Below are 6,440 nucleotides of genomic sequence, written 5' to 3'. Positions count from 1 at the left end.
AATTGAAAAAAAAAACAAAAATAAACCCGCGCTTTGAAAGCGCGGGTCAAAATCTAGTAAAACTTAAAACCACAACACCAACCAACCTACAACTTATATTTAGTGTTTCGAAAGTTATTGATATAAATTTACAACAATAAAATCTAAGACTACACAGAAAAATTTATAGCATATATTCTAAAGCATAAAAAAATAAAAACCACAGCATTTACCTATCAAAACACATAATCTATTGATGTAGTAGTGCGTTTACCTGTCGTGAAAAAAAATAGACATAAAACTGTTTAAAATAATATAATCTCGATTTTTTTGTATGGATACTTGGTTTGGTTCTTTATAATTTTGGATAATTCAAATAAAATAATTCAAATCAAAAGAACAGTTTCTTGGAAGCCCAAGCCGCCCTTAGTGATCCACATCTGTAACCGATGCATTCTAATCCAAACCACCATCAGTTTTTCTTCAAAAGGAAACAAAAAAAACAAGATGAGAGGAAGGGAGGCACAGAGAGAGTGAATTACGAAGGTGGATAGCTCGTTCTACGTTGAGAGCGGAGATTAAAGATGGAGTCTCTTTCGGTGCTTCATCAATCATCAACGGAGAGCTCGTTAGACGTCTCACTGGAGTTCCTCGCTGGCGAACAGATCATCCGCTTCGTGATTGTCGGCTTCCGGGGGAAAGAATACGTGCTGGTCGACGGGTTCGCCGGGAATGTGCACCAACGACGGTTGAGTTATCGTCGATAAGAATGCCATGGCGTTAAATGGTTATAAAGTAGCAGAAGAGAAAGCTTCGAGTTTTGATCCTTCAAAGTTTATTTGATATATACGAAACTGCGTCAGCCAGCCTTTTAGAAAGTCTGCAATATGGATAGTGTCCATTTAATACAATACGAGATAAATAGATTCAGTTGTTAGACTAATCAACAAAGTCGTTGTAGTATAGTGGTAAGTATTCCCGCCTGTCACGCGGGTGACCCGGGTTCGATCCCCGGCAACGGCGTTATTTTTTATGCTTACAACAAAATAATACCATTTTGACATCTTTGTTTAACAATCATCCAATATAAGCCAGTTCTGCCTGAATTATTACTGTAAACACACAGTTGTAAAAGCAACTACTACTTGGACAAAATTAATAATTTTGGGATTTAATACAAGAGGATTGTTATAAACACCTTGTTGTTGCTGCACATAGTTCGATATATACAGAGTCAATCTCATGATCTTGTTTTCTCTAATTTGTTCAAAAGAATTGAGTCCAATAATAAAAAAAGATAAATCAGAAAATTCAGAATGATCAATCATCAGAGACATGAATTAGTCTCAGTCTTTCTCTCATTTGTTGTTATTATCAGAGGTATCACCGGATTCCCAAACCACATCCTTAAGTGTGGTCGAGAGCTTCTTGTAGAACTGCAAAAAAGGAAGAGTAGTAGGTGCACATATATAAGTAACTGTCCTCGAGATAACATTTTCACATAGTAGAAAAACTGAATATTATGATTATTACTTTATGGAACTCTAATGTATCCCCTTTAGTTTTCCGGACTTCCACCATATGAAGAGATGGTGATACTTGAAATATCTACAAAAACATTATACTAGATGAGGTGAGATCACTTCTTTGATTCCAAGGTCAATTCAGATTTAATATATATATATAGTCAGAGTCAAGAGTGTGCATGTTGTACCTCAGTCGCCACTTCTAGGTTTCCCTTCCTTCCAGCATTCACGTTTTCAAGTCTCATCTGTGTTCCCAAACAAGGTAGAGGTTCAGTGAAAGTGACACAAAGATAATTCAATATCCATGAAAGGAAAGGAAGTGACCAACACGGGTTAGAATATAGGCCTGGCTAACTAGTTCTTTCTACTCTAATTAGTAACTGTTTTATAAGTGGTATCTTCTTGTGTTGTAATTCGTTACTCTAGCAGGAAAGCGCATTAAAAACAAAGGAGAGAGAATATGTCAATAGCTGTTAGGGTTTCACACGACTAGTTTACCTTATAGTTATTCTTTTGAATATCGAAACCAAGAGGCTTAGAAGCTGCTTCAATCTTTTGGACTAATTCATTAGCACCGCCTATGGCTGCAAATCTTGTTTCTCGCTTGAATCCCTGTTAAGTTAAACGGTATATACTAAATTAGTACATATATAACGTGGAAAGACCAAACCCTGAAACTGTCTGCTTATACGACACACACACACACAAAAAAAAAGGGTTTTTGCTAGAGAATTCAAGCACGTAAGCGTTGTTAGTCTTAAAGACGCACCTCTTCTCTTTCAAAAAGGTTTCCGAGATCCAGAGCTCTCGACATTGATATCAACTCAAAGGCGTTCATTGAAGTTGGCTGCTCCTCCTTCTTTTCTGTGACATGATGCTCCTATATATTTCATAAACCACAGATTGTTATGGACACATATTCAAGTAACTAAAAAGGAGAAGAAAGAGCTTAATCATCATACAGGTCTCAGATTAAATAAATATGACTAACTTCTGAATCTTTAAATACATCGTCCACATCATCCAACTTTGCTTCTTCTTTCTCCTCGAAAACGGCTGGCTTGTAATCTTTCTTGAACCACGCATCTTCCAGAATCTCTGGAACTTTGATACGCTGTCATGGTTATGCACAGTCAATAAGTTCCACTGTTGACAAATGCCAATCCTCGGATGTTTTGTATTATCAAGGTATACATGCATATAAAATGTTCCCTATAATTCTTGCCACTCATAAACTATCCTATTATTACCCTACTGATATTCAAAAGCCTAATAAAAATGAAAACGCAATAATAAGCGATTAATTATATCATAACTAAGATACTAAATCAAACCATATATATAACTAACAAAAAAAACAAGATGAGAGGATAGGTTATCTCACAGTCGTCGGGTTTGGGTCCAAGATTCGGACAATCAAGTTCTTGGCACCAAGAGAGAGCCAATAAGGACAATTATATTCAGCAGCTGTTATCTGAAAGTTGATGAAGTTACAAAGAATAATCACAGATAATGGTTACGGGTGAAGAAGCCTTGGAAAAAATGTAACAAAAGTGCTTACCTTATTATACAGCATCAGGAGATTAGAAATCCTCGAAAGGCAAATACCCAGAAAGTAGCTCAAAGAGTATCACTCCACAGGACCACAAGTCTGCGGTTGCCCCATCATAGCCTTGATCACCAAGAACCTTGGGACAAAAGCAACAAGAACGTTACTAAGAACATGGTGCAAAGACTGGATGAGAAGTCACGTGGCTAAACATACCTCAGGAGCAGCATAGTTTGGAGTTCCACATGTAGTGTGAAGAAGACCATCGCCCTGCCAAATCCAAATAAGTTTTCATAGTTGATAAATCAAATGATCAGAATAATGCATAAACAGAAAAACATGCACGGCTTGACACTGCACATGACAAAAAAGATTTTTTTGGCTACAGTACCTACTACCTTTGACAAGAATCTAGAGAGAAAAGTGCCACTATATTATCCCAAATCTTATTAGATATTTGTAAATAAAACCAATCAAATACATCATTACCGAACATCAGGCACATGCATTAGAATAGGACAAGGAATATCAGCAGAATAGTTACCCCGGCTTGTCTGGACAAGGCACTCAATCCAAAATCAGAGATTTTCAGATTTCCTTGAGAATCTAGAAGCAAATTTTCCGGCTGCAGTAAGAGAAGTAAATATGACAAATTCTTGGCATTAATTAGCTGCACCTAAGAAAAAACAGCACATCCTAAAAAATTGGCCCAAGATTTACCAAATAAAAAGGATGTGTGGTACCTTTAAGTCTCTGTGGTACACTCCCCTGCTGTGGCAGTAATCAACTGCGTTGATAAGCTGCTGAAAATATCTCCGGGCTCCATCTTCTCTCAAGCGCCCATCATGTCTCTGCATAAGTTTAGGAGACGCAAAAGTTAAACATGAAATATATAATTTATTTTTTCGTTACAGCGCTAAAATACAGTAAAGTGTATCAAGATTCACGAGATCAGCATGATGCATTTTGTATATGATTAAAACACCAGAAGATTACAAGTTTTTAAAGCTGTTGGGAGAGAAAGGAAAACTCACAATTTTATCAACAAGCTCTCCACCCATGGCAAATTCTAGGACAATGTATATCTTTGTCTTGCTAGCCAAAACCTGAAACAGTATCAATTATTTAGCTTTCCACGGAATTAATGGCTACGAATTAAGAAAGCCAAAAGGGAAAAGAATGAGACCTCATAGAGCCGCACTACATTTGGATGGTTTATCAGCTTCATAGTAGAAATTTCTCTCTTTATCTATAAAAGCAAACGAGAAGAACCACATTTTATACTTTTAGATTTTCTTCTTTTTTAATGTTTAATTTTAGAAACCATATAATGTGACAAGGGAGGCGGAGGCATGAGGAAAGTGAGTTTGACCTGTACAGACATCTTGTTGTTTTTGAGAAGCTTCTGTTTATCAAGGATTTTAAGAGCAACGGATTCTCCTGTCTCCGTGTTCTTAGCATACCTCACTTTAGCGAAAGTGCCTTGTCCAATGGTTTTGCCAACCTCATATTTACCAACACGACGCTGGACCTTTGGTCGATTCATCACTCAGCGTTCACCTCTTGATATCTTCAAAAGCAAGAAAAAACAAAAAAAGTCTAGCTATCAAATAGTTAAAGCATACATACAGGTTCGAACATATCCAAAAGTCTCCACTAAACCAAGAATCTGATGCATGTATGTGTATAGAATTGAAGTAAGATCATGCCACACAAAATTAAAAGCGTAAACCAAGTGATCGAACTAATTTCTAATCACTATCGTATAACAATATTGAGGAACACACACCTCAAAAGTTAGCAGGACGATTCCTATGGCGCAGACTTGGCTTACCGAAGGAGAAAATTTTGGCAGGGTGAGAATGAAAGGAAGGGATAGAGAGAGATGCGAGAAGAGACGATCTTATTTCATTTTCCTATGGGGACAAAACCATACGTTTAATTTCTTTCCTTTTGTGAGAAAATTGATTCTTTTTCCACCCTTGATTTTCTTAAGAAATGCGTTTTACGTTTTTACCTTTTTTGGTCATATTATCACGACTTGGTTAATGCAATGACAAAAGATTTGAGTATCTAGATTTTGAAAAGATACCTTTTCTTTTCTTTTTTCTCTCTTTTCTTTTTAAAATGTTTTATACGCGGGAACAATAATCGATGCTTTGGTTAAAAAGGAATAATAATCAGAAAGAGTTCAATATGTGAATATTTTGATTAGATGTGTTGGAAGTTCTTTAGTTTGACCGAGAATTGGTCACTCTCGTGTTATGATTATTCGTAAACAAAGGTAGTTGTGTGTTTAATTATTATTTTGCCAAGGTCTACATGTATAAATATAGACTAATTCAATTTATATGACTTCTATATAAATTTAGAAATTTAGAAAATAAATATATCTTGACTAAATGGTTGGATTTCTTCGCAGAAGATCATGAACAAAGCTTACGCTTTATAATATACTAGGATAAGATCTGCGCCTTGCGCATGGTGAATTTATTTGTATATATTATCGATAGTTTCTTTTATATATTTGATTATTTTATTTATATATATAAAATATTTTTTGTTATTATTATATAATTTTTTTCCGATGGATCGGATCAATTTTTATTAAAAATAATGGAACAAAACTATAATTAATACATCATGGGTTGAACGGATTGGACATTAAACAAATTATGACATAAAACCTTATTTTTTCCATCGAACACATTCTTGAAAAAAGTGAACAGTATTGTTTTCACAGTTGAATTATTTTGACGTTTATCTCCCATATGGTTTTGAAAGCTTTCAAATCAACCATCGAATTGATACATGTCATTTTAATGTTTTTAGTCGTATACTTAAGGAAAACTTACACTTTTGTAATTTAAAGTCGTTTTAAAAAATTCAAAATATAACATATAAGAAAAAATATAACATATAAGAAAAATATAACATATAAGGTGTCTTCATTTTTGTATTTTAAAGTCATTTTTTAAAAAAAAAATAACATATAATGTTTCCTCATTTTTGTAATTTAAAGTCATTTTAAAAAATTCAAAATATAACATATAAGAAAAAATATAACATATAAGAAAAATATAACATATAAGGTGTCTTCATTTTTGTATTTTAAAGTCATTTTTTAAAAAAAAAATAACATATAATGTTTCCTCATTTTTGTAATTTAAAGTCATTTTAAAAAATTCAAAATATAACATATAAGAAAAAATATAACATATAAGAAAAATATAACATATAAGGTGTCTTCATTTTTGTATTTTAAAGTCATTTTTTAAAAAAAAAATAACATATAATGTTTCCTCATTTTTGTAATTTAAAGTCATTTTAAAAAATTCAAAATATAATATATAAGAAAAAATCAATTATTTTATTATATGGTTAGT

The 6,440-nt window shown here is 33.6% G+C and overlaps 1 non-coding gene and 1 pseudogene across 1 annotated transcript; one reads left to right on the top strand and one right to left on the bottom strand.

Moving 5' to 3' along the window:
* Positions 1 to 930: 930 nt before the first annotated feature.
* Positions 931 to 1,002, top strand: TRNAD-GUC. Its single transcript has one exon. It is a non-coding gene; the product is annotated as a tRNA-Asp (tRNA).
* A 162-nt stretch (positions 1,003 to 1,164) lies between these two features.
* LOC106325416 lies at positions 1,165 to 4,979 on the bottom strand (annotated as a pseudogene).
* Between the last annotated feature and the right edge of the window lie 1,461 nt (positions 4,980 to 6,440).

Source organism: Brassica oleracea, chromosome C2 (genome assembly GCF_000695525.1).
Source record: "Brassica oleracea var. oleracea cultivar TO1000 chromosome C2, BOL, whole genome shotgun sequence".
Lineage (NCBI taxonomy): Eukaryota > Viridiplantae > Streptophyta > Magnoliopsida > Brassicales > Brassicaceae > Brassica > Brassica oleracea.
The sequence above is the reverse complement of the archived record's forward strand: the minus strand, read 5'-3'. Positions and strand labels throughout refer to the sequence as shown.